At 43.0% G+C, this 18,994-nt stretch overlaps 1 protein-coding gene across 3 annotated transcripts in view; it reads left to right on the top strand.

The window, feature by feature from the left end:
* Window positions 1-214: 214 nt before the first annotated feature.
* Window positions 215-18,994, top strand: part of ADD2 (adducin 2) — a 115,012-nt gene continuing 96,232 nt past the window's right edge. For 2 of the 3 annotated variants that reach the window (XM_060118021.1, XM_060118022.1), the window contains exon 1: window positions 215-671. The gene's annotated coding sequence lies outside the window, so the exon portion shown is untranslated. Of the gene's footprint in view, window positions 672-875; window positions 966-18,994 lie in introns of those variants that run through there. The other variant, XM_060118023.1, reaches the window with a different exon arrangement.

Genomic DNA, 18,994 nt, shown 5'->3' with positions numbered 1-18,994 from the left:
TCTAAAGCAAAATGTCCTTCCTAGACAAAAAATATTACAAATACAAGACTTTGCTTCTATTTAATCCCAAGAGGATACAACCTCTATCGGAGCTCAAGTTTCAGATTTTCTTCCTAGTGACCACATCCTCACACCGGCTCTTGGCTGTTCCGGTCAGCTCGTGGTGCGGAAGTGGCGGTGGGCAGAGGGCCTGGGCGGCGGGACTGCGGCAGCGCGGGCGGCGAGACTGCGAGCGGGCGGGGGCACTGCAGCACCGCGGCCCTCGGGCGTCCGGGCAGCGGCCCGCTAGAGGGGGCGCTGTGGGCACCGCCAAGCGTCCTTTTGTCAGCGCACAGGGCCGAGAGAGCTCTCATTTCCTCCTAGCCTCGTGCTGGAAATGGATTTAATTCTGACATCAGGGCTGTAAGGGGCGAGCGGGAACGAAAGCCTTTTGTCAAGGAGTAGCAGTCTCTGTTGTCTGTAATTACCACTGACGCGGAGAAGCTGCGTTGCTGGTGGAATTCTAGGCAGCTCTGGCAAGTGCGGGGCTGCAGGATGGGTAGAAAACATTGCTCTGCCGATTAGCTGGGTGCATTTATCAAGCAGATCCCCCAAAGAAAAACCAACCAACAAAACAAACCCCCAACAACCCGCAGCGGAAGACCAGAGATGGATAAGATGCCTTGCAGGAGGTAAGCCCGTCTTGGGAATGGGCGCCATGGGCTGGCCTTGGTTTTGTTTATTTTAAGCGAATTTGAGACCCCCCTACAGCATCCTTCTACCGAACGGGAGCTGGTTGGTCCAGATCGGTGAGCGTCTGTTAGTGAGTGCGTCTGCGAGGCAGCCCTTCCCCTCGTCTGTGCTTTATGCCTAAAGGTTTCTGTTGCTGATGTAACATTGGAGGTTCTTTGGAAAGCGGGCTGCCAAGAGCTGGCCTCTGCCTGGGGAAGATCGAACCCACCCGCCCCGAGCGCAGCGCCTCACAGGTGGGGCTTTCTTCTCGGTCCGGGCTGGCTGGCGGGCGGCAAGCCTCGCCTCGCGGGGCCGCCCCTCCCTTCCCTCCGCGCTCCGCCGCCGCCCTCCCGGGGAGCCGCGGGACCCGCTCGGCAGGGCTGGGCGCGCTCCCCGGGCCTCGCCATCGCCGTGGCGCCGCCGCAGCTGCGGGGCTAGCAGGTGCGGCGTCGGCAGCAGCTTACCTTGGGAGGAGGGCCGCTGGCACGTGAGCGGACCCTAGGGGGTTTGAATTTTTATGCGACTCCACCACTTTGGAGGGAAAAAAGGCCACTGTCCCCGAGGAGATCGGGCCAGGCTGTTCATCTCTTAGATTTCGTCTTCCCTCCCCTCTCTTCCCTTGTCTCCCCTCCCCTCCTGCACCCGGGAGGAGGCCACGCACCACCCGCGAGGCGGGGGCCATCGTCTGCTTGTTTTGAAATCGCGACCACAGCCAGTCTACCTGGTGTTGGGGGGAAGGGAGGGGCAGACTGCTTTAGGATGCTGATCGGGCGCTCGGGTCTAGCCTATTGTCTTGCCTTTTCTCCCCCTTTCTTTTCTTCTCTAATCTCCACCCCCTCACAGAAAAAGAAAGAGAAAAAAGAAAAGAAAAGAAAAAAGCGGATGGGTGGGGAGAGAGAGAGAAAGAGAGACAGAGACAGAGAGAGATAAGAAAAGAAGGGGGGAAGCCCCCAAGCCCACACCCTATCCAATTCTTTTGAAAATTGTCCTTTATCTTTGACACGTGATTATTACCCATCTGTTTCTGTACGTCTACTCCTCCCTCCTCTTGCAGTTTGTCGGCTAAGATTCAACGGACTCAAATGAGCCTTATTAATACTAGAAATCAAATCTCAGTTTCCTAAAGGGACGTTTTGTGCTTTCTGACTAACCCCAAATAAAGGGTTTCCGGCGTCCTGGCAGGAGCAAAGGGTGGGGAAGGTGGACTCCCGCCTCTCACATCTAGGGTGTGGATCTGGTGGAGATACAGGAGATGTTGAACTTGTGCGGTGAGGTATGTCCTCGTTAATGGGATTTGAAAATGATGTTTTATTTTAAGGGAAAAATAGTTGGTAACATTTGAAGTGAAAGTGCTTTAAATTTTAAATGAGTATAACCAGGGAAGAGAGCTGTGAAGTTTCAGACTTGCAAGTCACCCCTCTCACTGTTATAATGAAGAGTATATGTTACAGATTTTAAAAGGGGCTAGGCCATTTAATATATCTACTTTATAACGTTCTACCTTCATTCTGCCTGTGGACCAAGATCTTGCTCAGAACCACCCCCCCCACTTACCTTCACTCCCCACCCCCCCACCCCTAGAAGGACACAGTAAAAGCAAACTTTTCATTATTAGTATGATGTCAATACATTTCAGAGAATCACTCTTTGATCCAAAATCCATACCATTTTTGTAGCAAGCCCTATGCTCTTTCTTGTCCACCCAATTGTCTCGCCTGATTAGAAATGTGCTTGTCACATACAAAATATACAACACTGCCAGAAATGATGCACTGCATGTGGTTTCTAGGTTTGAGTTCAATTTACTTTAAATATCAATATGTTGTCAGGGCAGAGACCATGTCTGTCTGCTTCACCCCTTTGTTCCCAGCACCTCTCACAGCTATTCTTAAGAGTTTACAGGTGACCAAGTGTGTTTGTTGGCAGAGGGTTTAGGGTTAAGATTTTAAATACATATAAAAAAGACTCTGATAAATATATTTATCACCTACCGTGTTCTACAAGGGATTTAAGACAGTTTACAGGGATTCATAAAATATAGCAAGGCAGACTAACTTAGAAGTAGATGGGAAGAAAAAGAAAACGAAAGGTAAAGACATACAATTGTATTAAGAATGAGGCTAATGCAAAAATACAAACATATGAAAGGCAAACAAATCCAGCTCTGAACTTTCTAGCAGCTCATACAAAAAGGGAAATTGACCAGCCTATGGTTCGTATGCTTTGTTTATTCACTGACTCATTCACTCACTTGTTCACTCAAGAAACATTCACTGAGGACCTACTCTGCACAGATTCTGTGAGAGGTGCTGGGAACAAAGGGGTGAAGCAGACAGACATGGTCTCTGCCCTGACAACACTTACAGCTGAATGCAAGAAACGGACAATCACGAAGAAATCTCGAAAACGAGTATCTGATTACAAGTTGTGATAAAAGCTGTGCAGGAGCTCATGCAGCTCATTACCAAAAAACAAACAATACAATCCAAAAATGGGCAGAAGACCTAAATAGACATTTCTCCAAAGAAGATATACAGATTGCCAAAAAACACATGAAAGAATGCTCAACATCACTAATCATTAGAGAAATGCAAATCAAACTACAATGAGGTATCACCTCACACCAGTCAGAATGGCCATCATCAAAAAATCTACAAACAGTAAGTGCTGGAGAGGGTGTGGAGAACAGGGAACCCTCTTGCACTGTTGGTGGGAATGTAAACTGATACAGCCACTATGGAGAACAGTATGGAGGTCCCTTAAAAAACTAAAAATAGAACTACCATACGACCCAGCCATCCCACTCCTGGGCATATACCCTGAGAAAACCATAATTCAAAAAGAGTCATGTACCACAATGTTCATTGCAGCTCTATTTACAATAGCCAAGACGTGGAAGCAACCTAAGTGTCCATCAACAGATGAATGGATAAAGAAGATGTGGCACATATATACAATGGAATATTACTGAGCCATAAAAAGAAACGAAATTGAGTTATTTGTAGTGAGGTGGATGGACCTAGAGTCTGTCATACAGAATGAAGTAAGTCAGAAAGAGAAAAAAAGTGCCGTATGCTAACACATATATATGGAATCTAAAAAAAAGAAAATGGTTATGAAGAACCTAGGGGCAGGACAGGAATAAAGATGCATACGTAGAGAATGGACTTGAGGACACGGGGAGGGGGAAGGGTAAGCTGGGACAAAGTGAGAGAGTGGCATGGACATATACACACTACCAAATGTAAAATAGATAGCTAGTGGGAAGCAGCCGAATAGCACAGGGAGATCAGCTCAGTGCTTTGTGACCACCTAGAGGGGTGGGGTAGGGAGGGTAGGAGGGAGATGCAAGAGGGAGGAGATATGGGGATATATGTATCTGTATAGCTGATTCACTTTGTTATAAAGCAGAAACTAACACACCATTGTAAAGCAATTATACTCCAATAAAGATGTTTAAAAAAAAAAGCTGTGCAGGAAAAGCATGAAACACAAAATATCACGTGTCTAGACATAAAAACACGAAATAAAAACTTCTTTAGAGATGCACAACAATTCTTGATTCTAAGGGCAGAAAGGAACTTTTTTCAGATATGATGCAGTGTTTGGAAAGATGTCCTAAATCATGCCCTCATCAGACACATGGGTTTCACTCAGCCTTTTTTAGAGTGTCCCTTCGTGTGAGGGATCCTGCTATTACCCCACAGGTCTCTTGGACCCCTGGGGTTCTGAGAATATATGTACTTTGAGAGGTCTGTGTATTCCCTAAAATTCAGTGGTTTTATTTCATTGATAATCTTCAATAATAAATATTAAAACCATGTTCTGGATCATTTGGATGGCAACCCCCAAAGCAATGCTGGGGCCTCTGTTTGCCTCTGTAACTTCCCATGTGGGCCAGGAGCAGGCCTGGTGGCTGGGGCCACAGCACAGATGAGGGAGAGGGGAGTTTAAATCGAGACACATGGGGAGAGTGGTGAGTCCACCCAGGGCACAGGCTCGCCAGACTCAAAAAAGAACAGCATCTGGTGACCGCTGCTATACAGTCAAGTAATGAAGCTCTTGGGCCAGCTCCACCTTTGTATGGACCAAGTTGCAGCAATTTATTAGCAGCAGGTGTTGTAGTAAAAGCTCAATGGAAAAGTTGCTTTTGCTGGTTTTAGAATAATTGGATTAGATCTCCATTTAGTGCAGATTTAGCAACCTCCCAATAAGTACCTTATGTCCAAAGCAATGAGACAGGCAATTTGGTGTAATGGTTAAGTGGAGCCAGACTGCCTGGCTGCAAATCCATTTTTCCACTTACTAGCTGTGAGACTTTGGGCAAGTTACTCAACCTCTCTGTTGCTATGATAATATGTGGATAAATATGCATTATTGATTTCATAGTAAGATTGTGAGGATTACAGGTATTACATGTGAAATACTTGGAGCATGTCTATGTTCAATAAATGTTAGCAATTAATACTATTTTTATTAGTGTGAAATGGCACTTCATTTATGTAGGTACCCAAAGATGGTTTGATATCAGCATTTTAAATTATGATATCTGAATTATCTTCAAGTAGCAAACACATTTTTGAGGTTATTAATATTGTTTTGCATTGTTTATGTATTGTTTGCATTAATATGTTGAAGTAAAAAATTCAGATAATGGTAATATGTAGTAACTAGACCTGCAGCTACATCTTTCTATTGTTAAACCCAAATGGTATTTTAGTTTCAGCAAAACAATATTATCTGTTGCAGTAAATTAATTTTATTAACTTGACCTTTTAAAGTTGGATAGTTGTATTTATTTGCACATTTGTTTGGCATTCTAGTTTTATAAAAGTTATAAAGTGTAAGTATTTGAACTGGTCTTTATGAGTGTACATACTTAAGGTATATTTTAATAAAAGTGACTTAGGTCAACCCTCGGTCCATGAGATAATTTTTATCCTTCAAAAGGGATTTCTATATAGTTCAAGCATTTTGAGCTATATAATTCAAGAATTTTGACAGACCCAGTATTCTTGGAATAGAATTTTGAATCTCTAGAAGAGAGATTGCAGCCCCAAATTTGACTCTATATACCTTAACTGCCATAGATTTAGTCTGAAAGAATTTTAAGGCAGTAATAACAAACTTGCCTCTGTCTTCAACAACAATAGCAAAATCCCCTGGACTCAAAGAATGGCGAGCTTCCAGCAAAAATTCATCCTGGTCTATCTTCCCGGATAAGCTACAAATGAAAGGTTTGCCAATGTTATTGAATGAAGTGAAAAGAAAGCCTATTCTCTGTGGAGTACAACGTTTGATTGTATGGGCTAAAACAAGTTTACTGATTATATTGTTCAAATCTGTTTTAAAGTTTTCTTTGTACCTAGGTGATCTGTCAGAGATTACAAGAAGTGTGTTAGTCTCCCACTATAATCATATTTTTGATTGCTTTCCTTTTGATATACACTTATCATAGACATATGTATGTATATAGACATACACACACACACAGAGTTATTTGATGGTGTGTTACTTAGGACCTGGTTGCCCAGGACTGGTGAGTTTCCTGAGATGGGGGGCTTTCAATGCTAAAATTGGGACAGTGCCAGGCAAAGGAAGAGAGATCTATTTTAGTTTTAGAGAACAGCAAGAGAACGGACAATAGGCTCATATTCTTTAAGAAGAAGATACGGTACAAATGGCGTCAACCAACAACAGCCAGCCCATGATTCAATAAGTAACTCTCCTGGGAAGAGGCAGGTGTATTCTCCCAGTTGAGACCTAGAATAATCCTTAAGCTCCAGGCCTGAAAGTCCTAGAAGGGCTGTGATGTGGTTGGGGAGAGGGTGGGTGTATAAATCAAAAGGCTCTAGGAACTCTTTCAGCCCCTTCCACCTTGAGTGCCTGGACCCAGTCTTGACATGTGCCCAGGGAGCCCCCAGTAAAGCTTCAAACCAGGTTGGTTCAAGTCAACCCAACAGTTGTGGCTAAAAACAAAGATACATAAGTATATAAATAAATGCCACTTGGCCCATCAGTAAATATCCCTAACATACTTGATCTGACCCAGGACCTCAACCCTCAAACAACCCAAGCAGGACCTGCAGGTTAGGGAGTTTAGGATGTGGTAGCCAGAAAACAAATTTCAATGCTCTATACAATATTTAGAATGGTCTTCCCTGGGCCCAGCCTTGAAGTGGCTGGAAAGAACTTATCAAACCAAGAAGCAAATCCCTCTGGCTTCTGTAAATGGCAGCACTAAGGACCATTGGACACTCTCCACCCCATCCCCCCACACAGACAGCTGATTGGACCAGGCATGAACCTGTGAGGACTTGGAACCTCAGGGCTGGTAACCATATTAGGCCAAACAGGGGAGGGTGTTAGGGTGAGGATAGATCATGGGTCATCCCCCTACTTCCCTCGCCAATTTAGAGAAGCCACTTGGCTCCCTTGAGGTGGCCATAGTGATTCCAGTTCTAGTAGCTTCCATGAAGTCCAGCTAGACCTTGGTCCCTGGGTTGATGAGGTTGCCCTCCATCCTGCTAGTCTAGTTTGCTTGGGCTCCTGTTTCAGACAACCATAATGTCCGGCTAGAACTCTGGCTTACTCCAGAGCTTCCCGCTTCTGTTCCCTACGTGGAGCCCAACCTCTCTCCATCCATCCACACTGATCTTTCCAAAACAAAAATTGAATCTTGTCACTCCTCCCCCCTCAGGATAAAGCCCAAATTCGGTACCTATCTCTACTGCTTTACATCTCCTTCCTTGGAGACGTAGGATGGACCATCATTCTGGACATTCCCCCTCTCCACAACAGACAAACTTAGCAAGCCTTATTAAAAAAAAAAAAGAAAAAAAATAACAACATTAGAAATGATATATGGAGTGAAGGGGAGAAGAAGAGATTTGAAATCATAAGAACACTATGCATTATTGTATCCTATCATGTGAAAGTCTTGATGAAATGGACAACTTCCACAGAAAATAGGAACTACCAATATTTACTCCAGAAATCGAATGTCATGTTCCTGGATGGGAAGAATCGATGTTACAAAGGTGTCGATTCCTCACAGATTCTACCGCGTGGATGGCAGTCTTCCTGGTAACCAGAAGTGATGCAGATTTGTTCCTATTTTTATATTCCTGCAGTAATATTCTGTGGAATCTTGAAAGGGGTAGTTAACTACATATGCTCAATTGTGAATCATTTTATTGAAGGGAAAGCCAATACATGTGCATTTAAATGTCATTTATAGATTGTTTTTCTCTAAGAACAAATGAAGTTATTAAATTTTGAAATGCATGGGGGCTTTATGGAGACAGAATTTCATTTAACGGACATGATTTTCCACCCAAATTATTTTATTGAGTATGAATTTCATCGTGTTTGCTTTCTTTACTCTGCATGGCGCCTATATAAGGATCTCTTGGCTTTTATTTGTAAAAATCTATGGTGAAAAGACACTGGAAAAGTGAGGGCAGGTTCAGTTCTTTCCACCTTTACTTGTGTCAGGTGGCAGAGCATCTGTCCTGGTTGTCTCAGCATTCCTTTATTTAGAATTTATTCTTCTTCCCTCTTCGCACCACCTTTCTCTTAGATCCTTCCAACACCCTCATTTGTGTCCTAAATTAGCTACATCTGTTACCATAGTTATGCAGCATCCAGCTTAACCCATTCCATCCTTGTTCCGACCGTATATTGCATAAGACTTCCTTTATTGTATTTCATAAAACATACCATTATTTTTCCTTCTTCATCACCTGTCCCCCAATTTTTATTGTTTTTAAGGCAACACATGTGTATAGTTAAGAAATCAAATAGGACTGAAGGGCTTCTAACAGAAAGCAACAATCCCTGCCCTGCCCCAAATGCTTTCTCCACAGGCGAACCAATTTTAGCTGTGTTTTCCATTCTGCTATAGTTACTTCTGTATCTCAAAATAATATGTGTGTACTGCTGTTTCTGAATTTATCGACTTTGATCATCATCTAGTGACTTTCTGCCATGAAAGTCAAGGATGTAGTTTATTTACACCACACCTACATCCCTTCACTGCCTTCTGGTCATCCCTGCCACACCAGACAACGCATTTATTAAAACCAGATTTCTCATTCCACGGACTGTTGGTTGGGTCACTTGACTCTACTCTGTAAGATAAGGCTATATCATCACCTCTCCTTGCCTGCTTCCTCCTTCCCTCTAGCTGTACATTTACTTTTGCATTATCAAAATTGATAAAATATTCATTCTGTTCCATTGCCATAGTTGGTTTCTATGATTTGTCTATAAGGTAATTCTAAATGATGGAAACTCTTAATGTGCTCATTATCCAACTGGGTTGCTGTTTTTCACTGTTCATGATAAGTAATATGCTAGGTTTTCATATCCTTCTCAGGGGCTTCAATATCTCAACCTGTGGACCACTCAGTGGAAAATGCTTCCAGGGTGAAGTTCAAATGGATTCTGTTGCTCTGAGGGCACCGGCACCATCAGAGCTGCTCTAGTTTGCCCCTGCAGTACACACAGTTTCTCTAAGAAGACTCACCCAGAAGTCAAGTTGATAAATTCAGAAACAGCAGTATATATATACTGGTTTGAGATACAGAGGTTACTACAGCTGTCTGCCTGGCTGTGAACCACTGTGTTCTGCGGGTGGGAGAGGGGGTGGGCAGGGTCCACTGCTCTGTATAGAGACTGCAATTTGTGCCCTTGTGTTCAATCTCTTTTGAATTCCTCCCCTCCATAACACCTGCCATCTCAGAGTCCAGGACATTTTTAGGGCTCTGCCAGACAGATCATCTGCCTCCATGGTTCCAACATCCTCTGCCTGAAATCTAGGCTGAAGCTTCTTTTGCTTTCAACCATTAGTCACCAGGTCTCCATCTGCTTTTTGTCCTCCAGAAACTTGTTGAAATCTCTTCTCTGTTAATGATCTGCTTTTACTTTGTCATTGTGGGATTATGTATTTTTATTCCCTGATCAATTTAATGGAGTCTAAGAAGAGAGAAAAACATAGTGATAGGTGGGATTAGGCCCACCATCTTGAATTAGAAGCCAAGGTATTAATTTTCAATCAAGCCATGCATAATAGTGATAAAAACAAACTATTGGCGTGGCCATGATTTAAATTCAAACATGGGTGAGGTTTGCTTTTCTCTGTTATGAAAATGCTTTCAAATAGGTGCAGCACCTATCAACTCAATTCCAATATGTTCTCCCATCTAGAATAGTCCAGAAACATTGAAGCATTTTTCTACCCCTACTCAATGATGATTAACTTTTAGTTTACATACAATTCTAATGAGCTCAGTTGTTTCTCTTTAGACACTCCAGAAAAGTGGAAATGGCAAATTAGAAGAGTTTGGCTAATAGTCTAAAAGAGATTGGGATAAAAATGAAAATTAAGAGAAGATGAAAAGTTCTCCTAGGAACCGGGGTCACACTTTTTGCCCGAGTGCTATGGAAGATCATTTGTCAGAGTTGACAGTACATTTGATTTAGACCTAGAAAGTAAGGAACTCACAGAGAAAGTAAGTGAACTAACAGATTGTATTCTCACAGGGGAGGGGCTGCTGGTTTTTTTTTTTTTTTTTTTTTACCTGGATGAGAAGAAAGGATTTGTGGGTGCCAGCATTTCTTTGTTCAGAAAGTAAATCTGGAGTTATGATGCACAAGAAATTTCAGTTGTCTCTATGTTTTCATCTAATTTGGAGATTATTGCTTCATTTTTCAGTCTTAGCAATGATCATTAAGACTGAAAACAGCTTTGGGGATCCTGCTTTATATATCTTAACTCTGTTAAACTTACAGGTCATGAAACTGTTAGCAGCTTTGAAGCCACTTTTTGTTATATTTACTTCTGAACTGAAGCTATATCAAGTTAAGGCTGTCAAGGAATTAAAATCTCCTTTTCAAAGTCTATCATACTTAGGGAAGAAATGATACAATGTCTAGGATTTGTCTCAAAAGAATCTTTTTCTTATTGGGGGATGAGTGGGGTTGGAGGTGAACTAAAATAGCCCATGAGTTAAAAATTGTTGAGGCTGAGAGTAATCTATCACCTAAAGTGGCACTTTTAGAGTTAAAGGAGGTGCTATTAATTATTACTAGGGAACCGGAGGCATATACTGGACTCTCTTGGGCAAACTGCAGTCTAATCTGAAGCTAGGTGATGGGTGCTTGGGGTTCCTTATGGTGTGCCCTTTAATTTTGTATATTTTCAACATTTTTCATAATTAAAGAATGTCTACTGTTTTGTACTGTTTGCTACTTTATTAAAATTGGAGGCTTTCATCTTAACCATGATGTTAACCATTAGGCAACTTCAAACACAAAATGAAAATAGCTGGAGAATACTGTTAAATGACAATTCTATTAAGTTGACTTATAATAGTGGGACAAAAATCCATAAATTCTGCAACTGGGACACCCAGAAGGCAATACTTAATTAAGCTAACAATGTTCTAAAGCAGATCTATAGCTTTATAGATGTTGTTGTTATGTAAGGGAGCTTTGTTTTTAGTGCTGTGAATTGGGTTCACCAGGATTTTACGGATGGGTGGCTGCAGCCCCAGAAAGGTCAAGTCCGTTGGGAAATGAACAGGGACAAGAAAGAGGGGCTTTGATTTGCAGAGCAAGTCCACAAGCTGATCTGTAACTATCTTGGTGTCTCTCCTATTTGAGATTCTCCATTACCTTTTACCTGCTAAAATAGTCTTTCAAAGTTACTGAGATTTTGAGGAGAAAGTCTCCATTCTTGCTTTATAATCTCCATTGTACACACTGTACACCACTACCATAGGATCAGAAACCAGTTCTTTAAAAATGATTTTTTCTGGTGCTGTTTGTATTGCTGGTATTATTTACTATTGTGTCCCCCAGTATTATACAGAAGGTCACATTTTAATTTGTTTACTTGTGCTTTTTTAAAAAAAAGTCAAGCTTATTAAGATAATATGTTATATATGATATTATATGCTATATTAGTAAAATTCACCTTCCTTAGATGTATAGTTCTATGAATTTTTTTAAAATTAATTAATTTATTTATTTTTGGCTGCATTGGGTCTTCGTTGCTGTGCACGGGCTGTCTCTACTTGTGGTGGGCGGGGGCTACTCTTCGTTGCGGTGCACGGGCTTCTCATTGCGGTGGCTTCTCTTGTTGTGGAGCATGGGCTGTAGGTGCACAGGCTTCAGTAGTTGTGGCACGTGGGCTCAGTAGTTGTTGCTCGCAGGCTCTAGAGCACAGGCTCAGTTGTGGTGCACGGGCTTAGTTGCTCCGTGGCATGTGGGATCTTCCCGGTCCAGGGCTCAAACCCGTGTCCCCTGCATTGGCAGGCGGATTCTTAACCACTGTGCCACCAGGGAAGTCCAGTCCTATGAATTTGACAAATATATACAGTCATGTAACCACCACCACAATCAAAGTAGAAAAAGGGCCCTCATGCCCCTTTGTAGTGAATCTTCTCCCTCCACCCACAGCCCCTGACAACCACCCATCTGTTTTTGGTTTTGCCTTTTCCAGAATGTCATAAAAATGGGATCATACAGTGTAGCTTTTTGTGTCTGACTTCTTTCACTTTGCCTAATGTTTCTGAGATTCAACCATGTTGTTACAATATTAATAGTCCCTCCCTTGTGTATATTCCTTTGGATGGCTGTACCACAATTTGTTTAGCCATTCACTCACTAAAGGACATTTGGGTTGTTTTCAGTTTTTGATGACTGTGAATAAAGCCACTATATATATATTGGCCTACAGGTGTTCGTATAAACACAAGAGTTCAGTTCTCTTGGGTAAATCCCTAGGAGTGGGATTCCAGTGTGGTAAGTGTATGCTTAACTTTATAAGAAACTGCCAAACGGTTTCAAAATGACGGTACCATTTTGCATTCCCACCAGCAATGTATGAGAGTTCTCGTTGTTCTGCACTTGGTATTGTTAGTTGTTGTTGTTGTTTAAATTTTATCCATCATAAGTGTGGGGTAGTATCTCATGGTGTGTGTTTCTTTCTTTTTTTTTTTTTTTTAGCGGTACGCGGGCCTCTCACTGTTGTGGCCTCTGCCGTTGCGGAGCACAGGCTCCGCACGCACAGGCTCAGCGGCCATGGCTCACGGGCCCAGCCGCTCCGCGGCATGTGGGATCTTCCTAGACCGGGGCACGAACCCGTGTCCCCTGCATCGGCAGGCGTACTCTCAACCACTGCACCACCAGGGAAGCCCCTCATTGTGTTTTTAATTTGCATTTACCTAATGATCAATGCCAGTGAGCATCTTTTCATTTGCTTAAATGCCACAGTGTCTCTTTTTTGTTGTTTTTTGTCTTTTAAATGTCAGGAAGCCTCTGCCATTCTAAGGTAAACAGGGAAAGGATTTTTCCTTAGTCTCAAAGGGGGAGCAGAAGCATAACAGAGGGAGTGGAATGGGAGACTGGGGGAGAGTTGCTGAGAAGAAGGTGATGTCAGGGGGCTGATTTCAGGACAGGGGTACTTGATCCTTCCCTCCTGCACAGGCTGCTTCTGGAGCTCTTCTCTGGAGGATGTTGTGGTTTGTACTATAAGGGGCTGTTCCCTTAGGGAGGGAGAGAGGAAGGGAGGAAGACAGCTTTAATATTGATTCCATTTTTTAAATTTGCTTACTCCAAGTTCTGGTCTTTATAATTTTAGTCAGTAAATACCTCCTTATTTTATTTTATTTTTTAAAGAGGAGTTGTTTTGATGGTAGAGTAGAGGGATAGTAATTTTATTTATTTATTTACTTATTTGTTTATTTTGGCCGTGCTGCACAGCATGCAGGATCTTAGTTCCCTGACCAGGGGTCGAACCTGGGCCCTTGGCAGTGAGAGCCCAGAGTCCTAACTACTGGACTGCCAGGGAATTCCCCAATACCTATTTAAAATAGATATATTAGATATATTTGGCCCAGATATATAGCAGCCCTACTGTTAATTTGGGGGGGGTGTGAAGGGGGGGGAAAAAGGTTAAATAAAAGATGTTCAAGAAAATGTATATTTAAATTTGATTGACATAGGGACTTGAGATATTTGTATACCCACGTTCATAGCAGCATTATTCACATTAGCTAAAACAAGGAAGCAACCCAAGTGTCCATCTATGGACAAGGAAAATGTGGTATATACATACAATGGAATAATATTCAGCCTTAAAAAGAAGGAAATTCTAACATATACTACAACATGGATGAAACTTAAGGACCTACACTAAGTAAAATAAGCCAATCACAGAAAGACAAATACTGGATGACTCCATTTATCTGAAGTACTGAGAGTAGTCAAAATCATAGAGGTGGAAAGTAGAATGGTGGTGGCTGGGGGCTGGGGTGGGGGGAATGGATGGTTATTATTTAATGGTTATAGAGTTTCAGTTTTTCAAGATGAAAAGAGTATGGAATGTATGGTAGTGATGGTTGAACAACATTATGAATATATTTAATACCATTGAACTGTACTCTTAAAAATGGCTAAGATGGTAAATTTTATGTTATGTGTATTCTACCATAACATTTTTACCGTGATTGAGGTATACTAGCAGCAATGAGTGATTTATTACAGTTGTAGGTAGGTTTGCGTGGTCTAACTACGAATATCAGTCAGTCAGTTGACAAGGATTTACTGAACACCCTCTATGCGCAGCTACTGTTCCAGGTGTTGGGAATGCCAGGGCAAACGAGGAGGTCACCCTCTAGGAAGAAGAGAAAGATGCTAAACATGAAAACAAATGAATGGTATCAGTGCCAGGCACTGATACTTGTTATGCAGAAGATAAATTCAGGTAGGCAGAGAGTGACAAGAGGAGGCTGCTTTAGCCAGAGTGGTTAGGGAAGGCCTCTCCGGGGAGGTGACACTGAGCTGACTCACGTGGGTTAGTGGGATTGGGTCGGAGAATGAGGTAGCGTGGGCTGATTGCGAGCATCTCCTTATGCTATTTGAGACGACACCATTGGCTGAGATTGGGGGTGAGGAGGGTATGGGAGAGCATTGAGGAGAGGTGAGAAGGTGGGAACCGATCCTCTTGAAGAGTCGACACGGGGGAAAGGCAGGTTGCCTGGCAATGTTAAGAAACCATTTGAAAGGTGTGGAGGGAATTTTGAAATGAGTCCAGCCTGCACGGTTGTGTGCAAGGGTCAACTGCTCAGATGCACACTGGAAGCAAGGTCATGTAGGGCTTGACCAAAGGTGGGGCTCTGCAAGGCGAGAATAGTGGAGGACAGAGGGACAGAGGGGTTAGAGGTGTTTGCCAAGTGGTTACCCAGCTGGAGTAGTTAAGTTAAGCTAGAAAAGAAGGGATGTGAAGGGTGGATTTTGGGGTGAGAAAGTGAGTAGGAGGGCTTGGAGACGCTGAATTCTTAGAGGAGGGATATCTGAGTAGGTGGGCTGGAAGGGCATGGTCAAGGAATAGGATGTGAACTTCAGATAGGGGAGGCGGTGATCTTGCTGGTGACAGCAAAATCTAGGGTATGTGCCCATGGGAGTGGGTGGCTGAGGATGGATTGAAAGGAGAGATCACTGGCTCTAGAGGCTGAGAAAATGTGAGGTTGGGTGTTGGATGGATCCCTGCATGGATGTGGAGGCTGAAGTCGACATCATCAAGAATAAGTAAGGATAGCGATGGAGGGGAAGACGGTCAGCCAGGAAGGAGCTGAAGTCACCAGTGATCGAGACGAGTGACCAGGAGAGCGGTAGAGCCTAGCCCAAAGGAGGGGTGATGGGAAGTCCAGTTGAAGGGTGTGTACTCCCAAGGCAATGGGGTTTTTGAAACAGTGAAAATAGAGGTGGCTGTAGGGCGCGAGGAGGCCATGTACACTGCGTGCAGGTGCTGAGTGTGTGCTGTGAGTGCCGTGTGCTCCGGGGAAAGGCAGGCTTTAGATTTTTGATTTTGGGATCACAGAAAGGGGGTGTATGTAGCTGGATTAGTGGGTGCTGCAAAGAATTATGTGACTGTTCAATGAGTTTGGTTTCCAAGCAGGAAGGGCGGTAACCAAGGAGGCATTATTGACTTGGGGTTTGTTCAAAACTCAATGAAAGGCAATTCACAGTAGCTGGTGTTGTTTACCAAAGTACTAGTCTCATGAGGGATCTCCTAGCTCTTCTTGTGAATTGTGAGACGAGGAGGAAAAACTTCCTCCCTTGAAGCATCTCGTGTTCTCATGTCATTAATTCCTGTTTCACCCCCAGCCATAAAACTCAAGGAGGGGAGAGAAGGCATCTGTCCTTTTGTCTCACCGTCTTGCTGTGGCTCTGCAATGACTCCTTGTCTAGCCTTGCTCTGCTGATGGTGACTTTTAACGTAATAAAATGCTTACGAGAATAATGAGAATGGATGGAGAAGATGCACTTTCTCATAATTTATGGCTCATGCATTAGGGTAGGACGTTTTTGGAGGAATGAAGCATGTTATGGGAAAGTGTGGGTTTTCTTAAATGCAAAACCAAAAATCTCAAAAAAGCGCCCTGACTACCTGGCAATCCTGAGGCACTTACTTATCCACTCTCCAAAGTGACTACTTCACTCCTCCTTTCTCTAAATCTCCTTCTCTCCCCACCCCACCCACCTTGCTGGGTGCCTCTGAGTTCATTGAGAAACAGAAGCAATGAGCTGAGTTCTTCTTCTGTCAGAGGCTGTCCTTCCTTCTGGGTTCTGGGCCCCTTCCCTCTCACCTCAAAACACTACTCCAGCAGCTGGTCTTTCCCTTTTCTGAATCACCGCCTTCCCTCTCCGCCTCTCTCAATTCCAATATTCCCCTTGGTAGTCAGGCATGCTCTAGTCTCTCCTACGTAAGCATCTCAACTGCTACCCCATTTCTCTCTTTATGTGCTCAGCAAAACTTGCAAGAGTTGCCTTTGCTCCCTGTCCCCCTTCTTCTTCCTCACTGTCTGCACTTGGGGTTCTGTCCTCTCTATACCACTGAGATTGCTCTTGTCAAGGTCATCAATGACCTCCACGTTGCCAAAGCTAATGGCCTCTACCCTGTTCTTATCTTACCTGACCCATCAGCAGCATTCAACACAGTTGAACACTTCTTGAAACATTCCATTTTCTGGCCTTCTGGAACCTTTTACTCTCCTGGATTTCCCTTAGCTTCACTGGCTGTTCCTCCTCATCCTCTGTGTGGTTCCCCTCATCCCTACCAGACCTCTAAATGTGGGAGAGCCCCACGGCTCTACCCGGGGCCACCTAGTCTCCTTACAGACTCTCCCTAAGAGAGCTCATCCAGGCCCTAGCTTCATACTCCGTTTAAATGCTGATGACTTCGAAGTCTCTCTCTCACCAGAACTCTAGCTTAGTGCTTCTCAAACTTTAATGTGCATACTGACCACCTGGGGATCTTGTTAAAATGCAGATTCTGATTTCATTCATCTGGGGCCTAAGATTCTGCATTTTCAACAAGCTGCCAAGTGATGCTGGTGCTGCTGGTCTTGGGATCTTACTTTGAGTGGTGAGCCTGCAGACTAGTAATCCCAAAGACCTCCTTGACATTTCCACACGGATGTCTTACAGGCATCTCAGACCAAACCTCACATGACCCTGTTATAGTTCCTGAGATCTTTCCTCAAACCCACTTTTCTCTGCATTACATCATCCTCCCAGTTGCTCATGCCAAAAATCTTGGAATTGTCCTTGGTTTCTCTCTTTCCTTCACTTTCTTGTCTAATCCATCAGAAACTTCCATTGGTTCAATTCTCTAAAGCATATCCCAAATCGCTCCACTTGGCTCCATAATAACAGTAGTAACTGGCATTTATTGAGTACATTCTACATGTCAGACTATATTAATGATTGCTATAGACTGAATGTTTACATCTCCCCAATATTCATATGTTGAAACCCAATCCCTAATGTGATGGTGTTTGGAGGTGGGACCTTTAGGAGGTGATTAGGTCAAGTGGGCAGATCCCTCATGAATGGGGATTAGTGCTCTTATAAAATAGACCCCAGAGAGACTCTTGAGAGCTCTCTTGCCTCTTCTTCCATATGAGGGCACAGCAAGAAGACAGCTCTCTATGAACCAGGACATGGACCCTCATCAGACACGGAATCTGCCGGTGATGTGATCTTGGACTTCCCAGCTTCCAGAACTGTGAGGAATAAATTTCTGTTGTTTACAAGCCACCCAGTCTAGGGTATTTTGTTATAGCAGCCCAAGTAGACTAAGACAATGCTATACATTTATACTTAAATGTATTTAAATCTAGTTATCATGACAACCCTATAAGGTAGATGGGATTATTAATTTCTTTCTTTTTTTTTTTTTTTTTTTTTTTTGCGGTACGCGGGCCTCTCACTGTTGCGGCCTCTCCCGTTGTGGAGCACAGGCTCCGGACGTGCAGGCTCAGTGGCCATGGCTCACAGGCCTAGCCGCTCCGTGACATGTGGGATCTTCCTGGACCAGGACATGAACCCGTGTCCCCTGCATCGGCAGGCGGACTCTCAACCACTGCGCCACCAGGGAAGCCCTTAATTTCATTTTTTGAATGAGAAAAACTTATAACTAGGTAACCCTACATAGACCTGCAGTTTATGACTTTGAAAAACTTAATTCATTATTTTGGCTTATTTTTCTCCTTTGCTGTCAATGTAAGAGTCAATAGTGCTGTTGATATAATTACATAATTAGGGAGACAGTGTCTTATTTTAAGGTGTCTGTGTCCTTGGTAAGCACAAATCACACTGCAAATGTCCACAGGCAAATGTCCAAAGTGTGTGTGTTACAGAATTTATAGTCTCTTTGGCTTCCTCAAACCATTTTTGACAAGGCCTATTTGCATTTAAAACATTTTTGTCTGATAATTACAATATCATGATGTACCTTACAAAGACATCGTATCTTGTGTGTCCTTGTGAAAAGCAGGGATCCTTTCATTTCTCATGACATCGCTGCATTTTCTGTAACCTGTGGGATACATTGAGAAAATGACCTTCAGGTTCCAAGATGTATTCTTTTCCTAAGCTTTCTGTGCATTGTTCAGTTTTGGGAGTATTGTGCTCTGTGTTGGTTATCACACTTACAATGTATGATGAAAAGTGTCTGGGGTTCAGGAAAAAACAAAATACATGGTCAAGTAGATGGAAAGTAGTTCAGATGAAGAAAGTCTGAAGGATCTTGGGTTGTTTGGATTGGGAAAGAGCAGGTGAAGTCACTATTTTGCTCTGTTGTTTATTTTAAAGGAAATCTTTAGTAAACTTGTTCATAAAATAACAACATATTTTGTAATGTGAATAATTCATTTTGTAAGTCTGAGTTTCTTTTAAGGGTAGGAAAGGAAGACCCACATTCATTACC

Source organism: Mesoplodon densirostris, chromosome 14 (assembly GCF_025265405.1).
Source record: "Mesoplodon densirostris isolate mMesDen1 chromosome 14, mMesDen1 primary haplotype, whole genome shotgun sequence".
NCBI lineage: Eukaryota > Metazoa > Chordata > Mammalia > Artiodactyla > Ziphiidae > Mesoplodon > Mesoplodon densirostris.
Note: the sequence above shows the minus strand (reverse complement) of the source record. Positions and strands in the feature narration are given on the sequence as shown.